We start from the raw sequence: 13,541 nt of genomic DNA, 5'->3' as shown, positions 1-13,541 counted from the left end.
TTGGTTTTAGCTATCTGCGTCAGAGTAATAATAGATTATTGGGCTGAAAACTCCTCTCAATGCTGAAAAATAATTGCTTTCAAATCAAACAATTAGCTATGCTGTTTTCTTCTATGCTGATTTGGTATCCCCCGAAGGAGTGGTGGCCCCTATTCTCTGTAGCCATTTTTTTTTTCTTTCAATCTGTTGATGGCTAATGCACATGTAGATTTTAAAGTAAATACGATTGGAAATGTTTAAGTATTTTACTGTTTTCTTTAAAAAAAATATGTAGCCCTGGGCACCTGAGTGGTTCAGTGGGTTAAGCCTCTGCCTTCAGCTCAGGTCATGATCTCAGGGTCCTGGGACTGAGTCCCGCATCGGGCTCTCTGCTCAGCGGGGAGCCTGCTTCCCCCTCTCTCTCTGCCTGCTTGTGATTTCTCTCTCTGTGTGTCAAGTAAATAAATAAAATCTTTAAATAAAAATATGTAGCCCTATAGCCTATATCTACTGTTCAATTTCAAAATCTGCTCCATTTAATTTATTTGGTAAATACATGAATCAATAAGTAAATTTATTATGAATGTGGGAGTCTTACTTCAACAGGGCTTCCATAACTTTCTCATCTAGACGGCAAACTGCGCACAGGCACGTCTGAGACACATTGCAGGGTTCATAGCAGATAGCGGCAGGGAAGTGAATATCACAATAAAGCAGGTCAAATTCTTTATTTGGTTTCCTGTGCACAGAAAAGTTACGTTTCCCCTAAACTGTAGTCTAGTAAGCACGCGCCAGCATTATGTCTACAAAAGCAATGTACATTCCTTAACTAGAACATCCTTGACTGCTAAAAATCCTTACCATACCGTGAGGTTTCAGAGGGTCATAATCACTGATCAGAGAGCACCATAGCGAACATCATCACAATGAAGAACTTTTAAATATTGTGAGAATTACCACAATGGGACACTGTTGGAAAAATGGCATTGGAATACTTGCTCAGCTCAGAGTTGCCACAAACCTTCCATTTGTAAAAAAACAAAAACAAAACAAAACAAAAAACCCACATAGTATCTGCGAACACAATCAAGTGACATACAATAAAGCAAGGTACACCTGCATTTACGTTTGGGTCCCCAGATTCTGTTAGGACAGATGAAGCTAGACTATGCTGCAGTGAGAAACCCCTTAAATCTCAGTTGCTGGGACACTTCTGTCCCCGCCGGATGTGGGTCAGGCAACCGTCTTCCAGGTGTGTGTGAGGGACCCATGATTCTGCCATTTTATTATTTTTTTAAATTTATCTTTAAATTTTTCCTTTTCCAATATTTTGTTTATTTATTAGAGAGAGAGAGAGAAAGAGAACACATGAGCAGAGGGAGAGACAGGCTCCCAGCTGAGCAGGGAGCCCCACCCGGGGCTCGATCCCAGGACCCTGAGATATGACTTGAGCCAAAAGCACACACTTAGCCAACCGAGCCCCCCAGATGTCTCAGGATTCTGCCATTTTAAATATGTGGTAAAGAGAGCACAGAAAAATGTGCACAAGTGTTTATAGTCATGAGATGGGCTTCGGTGAAGATATGACCTTGCGTCTGCCAAAATTCCTTATTTGATTTTGGAATGATACTTCCTTCTCTTGAGAAAACAGATGAACACATCTTCTCCTCACACCTCAAAACCAGAGGAAAGCAAAAGATTGAAATTGTCTAATAGGATGACAAGAATATTCCAAAAAATTTTTTTCCATGACAAAGAAAATTGTTCCTAGATATTTACTGTGTGTGAACTCAAATAAAGAGTTCTGAATCCTGTAATTCAACAGAGGACACTGAGGTCGAGTTTTCTTTGGGTGGGCTGCTCCAGAAAAAGGTGATGTTTCAGACTAGAGAAGACTTCAGAAACGCATGACACAGATGGAGGGGAAGTGAAACATAAAATACTTAAGCAATGTATCAGCCGTTGCTGTTGTGACCCTTATTTGGATTGTGATTCAAACAGACTATTAAAAACGGGACATTAATGAGATATTTAGTAGTTTGTATACTAACTATGTATTTGAACCCATTAGAAATTATTCATTTCTAGGTGTTACAATGATACGGTGATTCTTTCATTTAAATATGGTTTCATATATTTTAGAGATACATACTGAAATATTTAAAACTTAAATGATGTGATGCCTCGGGCTTTTCTCAAAATAATAAGACAGGAGAGTGAAGGGGGTAGGGATAAAACCAAACTAACCTTGGGCTGGTGATTTCTGAAGCTCGGTTCTGGGTACCTGAGGATTTGTTTTCTCATTCTGTCTACTTAGTTTATGTATATCATTTCTCACAATAAGAATTATGAAACAACGTCCCATTACCTAATATTTTATCTAAGGGATTGATTTTTCACTTTTGATTCATTGTTTCTTTTCTTATATCTAGATTTCCCTTCCTGCTTACTCTTCTGGTTTAAAAAAACATGTTCACTCACTTCACATCGACTGTAATCCCCTCAGAGTCCTCGTTCGTAATCTGGGTAGAGAACGAGATGTGGAGGGCACCGCAGAGTGGCCGGGCTGGGGTGGGAGCCGTCCGGGTGCCTCGGAGCGCGAAGGTCTGTGTGAGTCGATGCCCTGATGCCGTCAGACAGCGGCTGCTGAAAGAGCCCTGAACGTCCCCCTTGAATGGTCACGATGGCCTGAGAAAGATTAAGTCCCTTAAGAATGAAGGGTCCTTTTCCGGAAAGAGTACTCAATATTTCAGCTCAGCCAATTTGACAGAATCTCTGTACCAAACATTAAGCAAACAAAACCCCGTTTATTCCAGACCTAACAAACTGTGCCAACTCGGTCATGAAAAGAGATAGTCTTCCCCAGGTATTTTGGATCTTGCTTCTAGTCCCGAAGCCCTTGAGACTTGGCTACAACATTCTTAGTACAGGATTCAAGGACCTCGAGAGTAAGCTCTGTGGTCGCAGTTAAGACCAACTATCAACTTTCTAGAGAAACAACATTGCCTGCCTTTCCTTCCTTCCTTCCTTTCCTTCTTCCTTCCTTCCTTCTTCCTCCCTCCCTCCCCCTTCCTTCCTTCCTTCCTTCCTTTCTTTTCTTTCTCTCTTTCATCTTCAGCATTCTTTATCAAATAAATAAAGCTTCTTTGTAGCACTCGTAGTGAATGCGGGATAAGATTTATAAAGTAACAGTGGATAGTTTAAATCAGACCAAACGCCACGGTTTTCCTTTCCAAGCTGAAGAACTGGATTCCTCTTAAATCTGGTTAGGGTCCTGCTAAAGAGCACCTGACCATGTATCCTATCTTGGGCCCTTGAACTGAAATGCAAATTATGCTTTTAATTTGATGAGAACTATTGTGACGACACTTCAGAATAGAGAATATGTCTCTCGGTCTTCAGTACTTTCCAGCTGGCTTTCCACTGTATCTTCAATAGGACTTTTTTTGTAAACCTGTTGTCAGAGTAGAAAATCCTCCATGACCCAGTCATTCGAAGGTCCTGGCTTTTCGTGTCAGAACCTTATATCTAAATGACCTTGATGTGGTGTATTTATTCGATGTTGTGTAATGAGCTCATAAAATGCCCTTGTGAACTGTTATGGTTGGAGTTTCACTTGGAAAATGTCAGTATGGATTCAAGGAACTTGGAAGAAACCAATTAGCTTCCTCAGCTCGACAATTCAGACTCACAGGTGGTGTCCAGGGAATTCTTGATAATGAACACTTAGCAATATTGATCTAGAAAACTCCCCATATTACTTTAAATAAATCCCATCGGTTCCATAGATGCGGAAGTCAAACTAAATTTGGCAATTGCTCCAATGACAATAGGAGAGAAGATTGGTGTGTAAACCCAACTAGAATTTTCAGAGCCTTTAGCCAATCAGTCACACGGAAAGTGTCTACTGAGTTTTCACCTTCTAAATAAATACTGGAAGTAAAACACGTAGTTCTAGCCCCACAGGACCATAAACATTACTACATAGCATATAAAAAAATACAAAATCATTATACTGTACTTGGCTCCTTGTACGCTCAGGGAGCATTAGAGTCAGCCTTTGGAAGAGTCGAGAAAAATCAGTGATGAGAAAAGGAGTGTAAGATACATGCGACAGACCTCTTGACTGCTGGGGGCATTTTTTTTTTTTTTTTTTAATATATAACTTTGCAAGTGAAACCAAGGTGAATGTGTGATTAAGACGATCTCTACCACTTATTTATGTATTTATTCATTTGAAAGAGAGCGCGTGAGTGGGCGGGGTGGAGGGAGAGGGAGAGAACCTCAGGCAGACTCCACACCTAGTGCAGAGCCAGATGTGAGGGTCAAGCTCATGGCCCTGAGATCCCACCAAGAGTCAGATACGGAACCACCTCAGCCACCCAGGTGCTGCATTTTTTTTTACATGACAAAGGGATGAATTTGTCCTGAAGGACATCTCCGCCATTAAAGGTGGAGAACTGGGGGCCGCGAGAAAGGGAAAGTTTCTAGTCTGTCCTTGTGGGGCCTCCCATCCCCCGGTGGTTCAGGAGGTCCTGTTGTCCCACTTCATGTCCTTTCCCGTCTGCTCTGCTGACTTCAAGCTGCCCCAGGATGCAGGGAAATGGCTTCCGCTGGGTGTTTTCCCAGCGCCGACAGTTGCCTGAGGTGTAACATCTAAAATAAATCCTCTGTTATATATGATGGTTTATTATGTCCCAGTGAACCAGCCAGACACCCCAAGAATTGTCATATACTCTTAATGAATTGAGTCTTTCACAAAATGACTTTACCTTTGGTATTCTTTGCTCTGAAATCTATTTTGTGTGGTATTTTTTTTTTAAGATTTTATTTATTTATTTGACAGAGAAAGATTACAAGTAGGCAGAGAGGCAGGCAGAGAGAGAGAGGAGGAAGCAGGCTCCCTGCCGAGCAGAGAGACCGATGTGGGACTCGATCCCAGGACCCTGAGATCATGACCTGAGCCAAAGGCAGCGGCTTAACCCACTGAGCCACCCAGGCGCCCCTATTTTGTGTGGTATTAATGTGGTTACTTTAGTTTTACTTCTGTGAGTTTTAGCATGATATACTTCCATAGTGTTACTTTTAACTTTTCTATGTGTCTTTTTTTTTTTTTTAAGTAGGCTCCCCGCCGAGTGCAGAGCTCAGTGTGGGGCCTGACTTCCCAGCCCGGCGGTCAAGACCTGGGCTAGGCTCGGGAGTTGGTGCTCAGCCGACCAGCCCAGCACCCCTTGTGTCTGTTTTTAAAGTGGATTTGGAAAATGTAGTATGGGGCTGGATCTCAGCTTATTTATTGTCCAACCTGACAATCTCTATCTTTTAATTGACATGGTTAGAGCATTTCCATGAGCTGTGATTATTGATATGATAAGGTTTAAGTTAACCATCTCTCAATGAGTTTTCCGTTTGTCTCATCTGTTCTTTTTTTTTCATTTTTCCTTTTTGCCTGCCTTCTTGTGATCTGAGTATTTTTTTTGTAATTCCATCTCATCTCTTATGGTGGCTTATTGGCTGTAACATGTATGACTAATTAGTTATTTTACTGGTTTCTTTAGGGTGTAAGGCATACATTTTAACCTTCGAGCAAAATGTCCGTGGTGTAAGGCCACCTCACGCATGCTACAAGATCTCACAGCAGCACACCTGCCAGTGAACGGTCATGTATGGCCTGGCATCTTTGTCAGGCAAAAAGGAAGGGCAGAGGAGACATTTTACTTTAATTCAATATGAATTAATTCAATTAATTAATAATTAATTATTTTATAAATTATTTTATTCTTACACATTATATATGATACATTAATTACACTGGTAAACCTATGAACATCTCATTGTAGTATATGTTATTACTTTTCATTTAATTCATTCATTTCATTCAAATTCTTGAAATTAGAAAGTTTATTATTTTTTAAGGTTTTATTTATTTATTTGAGAGAGAGAGAGAGAGAGAGAGAGGGAAAGCAGGGGGAGGGGCGAAGGGAGAGGGAAAGAATCCCAAGCAGACTCCGTGCTGAGTGCAGAGCCCCAGTGTGGGGATCGACATGGGGTTCGATGTGGAGCTTGATCCCTCAACCCTGAGATCATGACCTGAGCTGAAACCAGCTGAGCCATCCAGGGGCCGCAGGAAGTTCATTTTGAATGAGTGTTACGCAGTAGGTGACGACACTTAACTCTTACCTCCTGCCGTCTGAAGGAGGAGGAGAAGGAGCAGGACGAGGCGGAAACTCCGCAGCCAGCCTAGGACACACTCATGAACCTCCTTCTTTTTTTTTTTTTTTTTTTTTAAGATTTTATTTATTTATTTGACAGAGAGAAATCACAAGTAGATGGAGAGGCAGGCAGAGAGAGAGAGGGAAGCAGGCTCCCTGCTGAGCAGAGAGCCCGATGCGGGACTCGATCCCAGGACCCTGAGATCATGACCTGAGCCAAAGGCAGCGGCTTAACCACTGAGCCACCCAGGCGCCCCATGAACCTCCTTCTTAAACATAAGAACTATTTTCGGTCAGAACTAGCTTTCCTACAATTCTTCTCCAAGTTGTGAAAAGTTGTGAAAAGACACCAACTTCGCCTCCCTTAGCCTTACTTGTCTGCTTACCTGGGCTTCTCCCCAAGTGCCACCTGTCAGGGGCTGCCGACGGGGGTGTCGTTTCTGCTCCCCATCACGCTGTGCCTCTCAAACCCTCTGCACCTCTTCCCTGGGCTCAGAATCAGACCGTCTGAAACAAGGTCCCATGACTGCCCACCTCCCTCTCCTTCCTCACTTGGCTGGAGCTCTCCCATAGACAGAATGTACTCTCTTTTTTCCTCTCGACAGAGGAATTCTTCTTGTTTTTCTGCTGCTGGTTTATGTGAAGCGTGCCGTGGGCTCGCTCCTTTTATAGAAGCAGGGACAGGAGGGAGCGGGAGGAAGAGTGTGGGAAAGGAGCCCCTAAGAGCACGTGACCACCGGACCCCTCTCCCTGCCATCCTACCCCCATGCTCTGGGCCGCCTGGTGTCAACGGTCCAGAGGAAAATGCAAACCCAGGCTTCCTCACTTCAAAAAACAAACAAACAAACAAACAAACAAAAACCTCTCGGGGGGGTCACAGTGCAATCGTGGGTCTTATTATTCCTTGACGTTAAGAAGGCCCACAGTGATCGATGCTGAATATAGAGGAGGTTGGTGTGTACCTGCTTTTTGAAAAGCTGAAACTCAAATGATAGGTTAGAGCAGGGAAATTGTACAGACGGACCTAGGATGGAGGAAAATTGCAGGGAAGGGGAGAGACAGATGGCCAGCTCCATGCTTCCTTCTGTTCTCCCTCGGGGATGGTTCTTCTGAGGAAAGACCACAGGATGTTCTAGAAGAGATCTCTCTCTCTCTCTCTCTCTCTCTTTTGTTCCATTAGCTTGTTTGTATTTAATCAAAGTCTGCTGTAAGCAGTAGAGCCAAGCTTCTCTTAATCATGCTTGCCATTAGGGGGTTTAAATACAAAACTCCTACTTAACATTACAGCTACACTTTGATGAAAAACCTTCCCAACCCACCCCATCTCACATTTTCCCCATTGGTTTTTCTAAAATAGGACTGGAAAGTGCCAATAGAGTGTTTTGGGACTCAGAGTCCTTTGTGGTTTTCTAAGTCGCTTAAAAAAAATTTGGTCCCACTGACTGCCTTATCACCACTAATCGGAGCTTCTGTGTGACTGGAAAATTAGAGCCTTCGCACGTGGCAGGCAGGAGACACGGAGGCATGGTCTCAGGAAGAAAACCTCCAAACAGTGATGTGATTGCTGAGGACGGAATATTCCCTTGTACCCGTGGTTCTGGAAGTCATCCAAGTTATTAATAGCCATGGTGACAGGAATGTACATTATATTGTTTCCTCATCGACGAGAACGGAATGTCAGGCTGTGGGGATTGTGACATGGAAACTATGCAGGCTGGCTCTGGTGTGTTTTATTTTCTCCTTTTGAGGGCTTTCTGTCCTTGGTGCTTTGACCACGGCTTGTGGGCAGACATCTTCGTGGATGATGAAGAGAAATGACCTCATGGAAACAGGCTGGTGGGGACCCAGAGCTGATTCAAAGTAAGGTGTACCCCCGGGGACCACCGTCTGGGGCCGGCGGCGAGGTGCGGGGTGACCCGGCGCCCCTCGTGCTGGGCTGGTCCACCGCGCCTGCAATGCCTCCTCATTCTCCGCTGGCCTCGGACTCCCATCTGGTCAGAAAGAGCGTTTTTGTGGCTATCTGGGAACCCAGAGAAGCCCAGTTGGTGCCCTGGTCGGGTAAAATGAAGGAGGGAAGGGCACAACCGCAGGTCACAGTAAAACACAAAAAACCCCCGAGATGACATCAAATCCTTGGCTCCTTTGTTCCATGTTGGTGCATTTCCCCAGTTGCTGACGCCCAGGGACAGTATTTTGCATCTGCCGCACAAAATCTAAGAGTATTTGCGGGCCTCCTGCGAGGTTTTCTACACTGACCCGTCTCATCAGCTCCCACTGATTCCTGCTCTTTCCCCGTTTTGACGGTGTAAGGCCAAGGGGGGAGACACCCTCCTCTCCCCCCATGTTTTATAATTAATTCTCCATCCTCTCCACTCCTGTTCTCAGAACGGTTGGGTTTTCACACTTTCGGCATGATTGCTGCTGTTTCTTTTATTCCATGGTCCGGATTCTTAGACACTCGAGACCTGGGGCTCTGGACTTCTCGTATCGCTTCTGTAAACCTGGGACCACTGTAAGCGTACCACTTAGCAAGTGCTCGAAAGTATTGATTGCTTGTTTCAATGAGCTCATGTATTCCCTTTGGAAATCTTACTTAGGAACTCCTTCACTCTGGTTTTCTACCCCCTCAGGATAATCAGGGGGAAGATTACTATAGACGAAACAAACATATCATAAATTACTTAAAAACAAACAAACAAGTGTACTGTCTGATTTGGTATCAGTTTTAATAATATTCTCTGTATTTGACAGGTGCAATGGGATGGCAGCTCTGGGACTGCTTCAAGCTCAGGATCCTCCTAGACTGTATGCACACTCACACTCTAATTCTTTACATACCCACTTTATAGTTCTTGCCACGATTTTAGATTTCCAAGGGCCTGCTGGCACCCTCACAGACGTGAAAGCAGGGCACGCTTTGGAGCTCCCCCTTTTTTCTGAATTCCCCGCTTGGTCAGGTTAGATGTTCTTTCCCATTAAATCATCTTTTCAACCTTCCTTGCCATTTTAAAAAGATACCGCTTTGACTTTGATAAGCTTTGACACTCTGAATTCCTTGTGTTTCTTTGTCTTTTTTCCTTGGGCTCACCCGAGGCAAGGTCTAACACTGTCGCATCAGTAAGGAGGGGCTTGATTACCAATTCCAAATGATTTTTGTATTCATCACTCAAAAGGAAACGCCACGTCTGGGGGATAAGTGTCCATGACCACTCTGAAGATGGTGGGTTCACGTTTCTAGCACAGTTCATCCTTGAAGACACGTTCTTGTTTGTTTGTTTGTTTGTTTGTTTTTAACTTAGGTATATGTTCTTAACATTGCTTTTGTTGCCTCGAATGAGGTTCATTCTTCTGTCCGACACATCGCCTCCTTTGGGGTCTACCATCACTTTTATACTTCCTGCTCTGGACAAAACAATTTTAGCTCTTGCATCTCTCTCTCTCTCTCTCTCTCTCTTTAAAAATGTCAATTACCTTATGATAAGACTCATAGCATTTTAAAATAATCACTTAGGAATTTACTAGACATGCTCTCCTCTCCCTTCTCTGTCCCCAACACATACACACACACACACACACACACACACACACACACACACAGGTGTGTGCACATGCTCAAACTAGAAAGAATTAGAGAGAAAAGGCAGGCTAACCCACTCAGCCAACACAGAGCCTGGACCCCTCTAGCCCCATCTAGGGCCCTGTGTGAATGAGTAGATACCAGACTCCTACTCTCTGCACATCAGAGGGACTGGCCATGAGTTCTGTCTTTCCTGAGGTAATATAGAGTAATAAACAGGACATGTATTTCTTCTTTTTCCTCCTTTACCTCAGGACTGTCTGAGATCATCTAAGAAAAGCAGAAGTATTCTTTTGTTCTTTAAAGATCCATGGAAGGTTAAGTAACAAAATAATAACTCCAGATAGCCAAGGTCTGCACAGTTTGCACACTACGTCCATATGTACCATTGCATTTGATACTGACTGTATGTGGTAGAGGAAAACATCCCTCATCCTTTATTGTGGAGCGTACTGAGCTCATGAAAGGTGACGGCAATGTTCCCGTCCCAGGACTTACCCACAGGGAGCAACATATTCTGACACCACACCCTATCTCACCCACTTGAGGTTGTGGTTTCCTTCTCAAATTCCATTCTACGTTTTAAGAATTTCTCCCATTTTCCAGTTCATCAAAAGCCCTATATCATAATTTAAGTATTAAAATGCCTTTATATTATTTTTAGGGATTTGGGAAGGAGCAGAAGGGTATCAGGGTCTATAGTCTTCTACCGTGAAAACAGTTTCACTGGTGTTCATTCATTTATGTATCATTTCATTTATTCATCCATCAGACGTGGGTTGCTTCATCTGCTGTACCAAAGACTGCAATCTGAGGAATACCAGGGTCTTTTAAATCCAGGTGATTGAGTGGGAAGATTGGAGATTATGATACCAACCGGCAGGTGCCGTAGTGGAGGGAGAGGCGGAGGACTGTGAGCACTTGGACGGGAAGGGTCATCTCACAGAATGCCTACATCTGCTTTCTCTCCTGCTCCCGAGGTTTTCTACTTTCTGCATGGCCTCTAAGTGACAGACTCTTCTTCTCATCCCATAGCTGCCCATTCATGTTCCAATATAAATACCATTTCAGGAAATACTTCCATCACTCCTTTAGGTAATTTGGATTTTCCTTTACCATTCTGCAGTACCCTGCACTTGGCCTTACCAACACTTGATGACACTGATTTTAAATAGTTATACATGGAATTATTTGTCTAAGGGATTTTCTCCCCAACTGTAATCTCCTAGGAGCAGGAACCATATCTGTGTGAACAGGATCACACACTCAGGGCCAAATATGCAGAGGAGGAGCTTCAGAAAAATGTTTAATTTTCAGTAAATGAACTTGCTTCAGGGAAACCATACATAAAATCAAAGCATCTTCATCTCAATGGGCTTCTCTATGAGTTTGGTACCAAAATATAAGTTCTGCTTCGCAGTTGAAAATGTCGGTGGAGCACATTAACTACTCCGTGTCATTCTCATGCTCACAACTAACCCAGGACAAGAGTGTGATGACACTCCCTTGCCACAGCTCGCTGCCCCCCAGCTCACTTGGTGAGCCTCGACTATTGTCCAGCTGCACAGTGTCAAGCGGATCCCAGGCAGGTCTGACACAGCCCCATGGCAGGGGATGGGGACACCATTGCCACCCATCACTCCCACTGTTGTCAAATGAATTAACCAGTCCTCAGTCTGGACATGTGACTTGTACTCTCATAAAGACAGGAAAGTGGAGAGACTACAAAGAGGTCATAGAAGGAGGTAAAGAAGGACAACCTAGGCTATGAGAAAGCATTCAAGAAGTGCAATTTGGAAGGGTCTGCTCTTTAGAAGGGCACTTGTAAAATTTTGGAGCATTTCTTACACTGACTTGTTTTCCAGTGGTGTGCTTCTCAGGTAAAAGATCCCATTATGTCTTCCTCCTAAGAGATGATACTGAAAAGCACAGACCACACGTCAATTCATCAAGAACAATTGGTTTTCTCTTCATTTCACCTGGCATTAATGGCGTGGCAGGAGCCATGGCAAGGCTCATCCTTGATTTAAGAGACGGAAATCCAAGTACGCCTGGGTGGTTAAATTGGTTAAGCTTCTGCCTTTGGCTCAGGTCTTGATCCCAGAGTCTTGGGATCAAGTCCCACATCAGGTTCCCCACTCAGTGAGGAATCTGCTTCTCCCTCTACCCCTCCCATCTGCTGGTGAACTCTCTCTCTCATTCTCTCTCAAAAAAATAAATAAAATCTTAAAAAAAAAAAAAAAAGATGGAAATCCAAACCGTTCAGTGTTAAGTATAATGTAAAATTCTGTAAACAAATGGAAGATTGAAATTTTGAACCGGGAATAGTCATAAATGAAAATATTAGTGTGACTTAAAGCATAAGGCAAACTATAGTTGTCCCTTGAACAACACAGGTCGCCTTGTGTGTGGATGTTTTCTTGCTTGTTTGTTTAAGTACGATCCACACCCAACACAGAGCCAAATGCCGGGCTTGAACTCATGACCCTGCGATCAAGACCAGAGTTGGACACTTAACCAACTGAGCCACCCAGGCGCCCCCAGATATATATATATATATTTTAAAGATTTTATTTATTTATTTGACAGAGAGAAATCACAAGTAGATGGAGAGGCAGGCAGAGAGAGAGAGAGGGAAGCAGGCTCCCTGCTGAGCAGAGAGCCCGATACGGGACTCGATCCCAGGACCCTGAGATCATGACCTGAGCCGAAGGCAGCGGCTTAACCCACTGAGCCACCCAGGCGCCCGCCCCCAGATATTTTTTGATAAAGAGTATGCAGTACTACAAATACATCTTCTCTTACGATTTCCTTAATATTTTCTTTACTTACTCTATTGTAAGAATATAGTATACGATACATATACCATACCGAATATGTTAATTGACTCTTATCAGTAAAGCTTTTAGTCAGCAGTAAGTCATTAGTGGGTAAGTTTTTGGGGAAGTCAAAAATATATGTGGGTATTCAGCTATGTACAGCGATGGGCACCCTTAACCCCCATCTGTGCTCTTTAGATACTGAGGTTGTGCTGAAACCAAAAACTAGTGACATACTTAAAAGTCACCTGTGAAGGTATCATGGCACCCCAGATCAGAGCAGAAGTGTGAGCATAAGAGACAGAAGACAAGGACTGTTTGAAATGCTCCTGCAACAAACAAGCTATTTGGAACCTGTCTTCCCGTTGTTGACCCTCTCCAAAGCCAGACTGAGTGAGAACGTTTGTAGAGAGTGTTGGTGGGTACTTGCACCTCTGAAGGCATCTGGAGTTAAGAACGGAGGGCTTCCTAGGACAGCAGAGGGAGTGAGTGGCCAGGTTCCTGGTCTAGGACAAACTACAACTCTCAGCACCTGGTTTTACCTGGAGGAAACCTTTGGTGACATCATTCTGCCAATGAGTATAGAAGATGGTTTGACAAGCATGAGTCATGATTTCCTTAGCTTCAGAATGAGAGAGATGGAGATGGTCCCACCAGGGAGCCAGCACGAACGAGTCCATGGCGTGTTGCTGAGTCTTTCCCAAGCACTCAAATCACCTGCGGGTCTCGTTAAGATGCAGACTCTGATTCAGCAGGTTTGGGGGTGCGGCTCCCAGTGATGTCATTTCTGCTGGTCCTTTGACGAACACTTGGAGAGGCCAAGTGCACCACCCGATGGAGTCTCCTATGGAGATTAGGGACACCTCAGGGAGGAGAGGCATTTCTCCGATGCCCAAGGGCTCAGGAGGTATTGCTGGCAGCAGTGGACACAGAATGTCATCTATGTGCCCAGATGTG

The sequence above is a fragment of the Neovison vison genome, chromosome 5 (genome assembly GCF_020171115.1).
Source record: "Neovison vison isolate M4711 chromosome 5, ASM_NN_V1, whole genome shotgun sequence".
Classification (NCBI taxonomy): Eukaryota; Metazoa; Chordata; class Mammalia; order Carnivora; family Mustelidae; genus Neogale; species Neogale vison.
Note: the sequence above shows the minus strand (reverse complement) of the source record.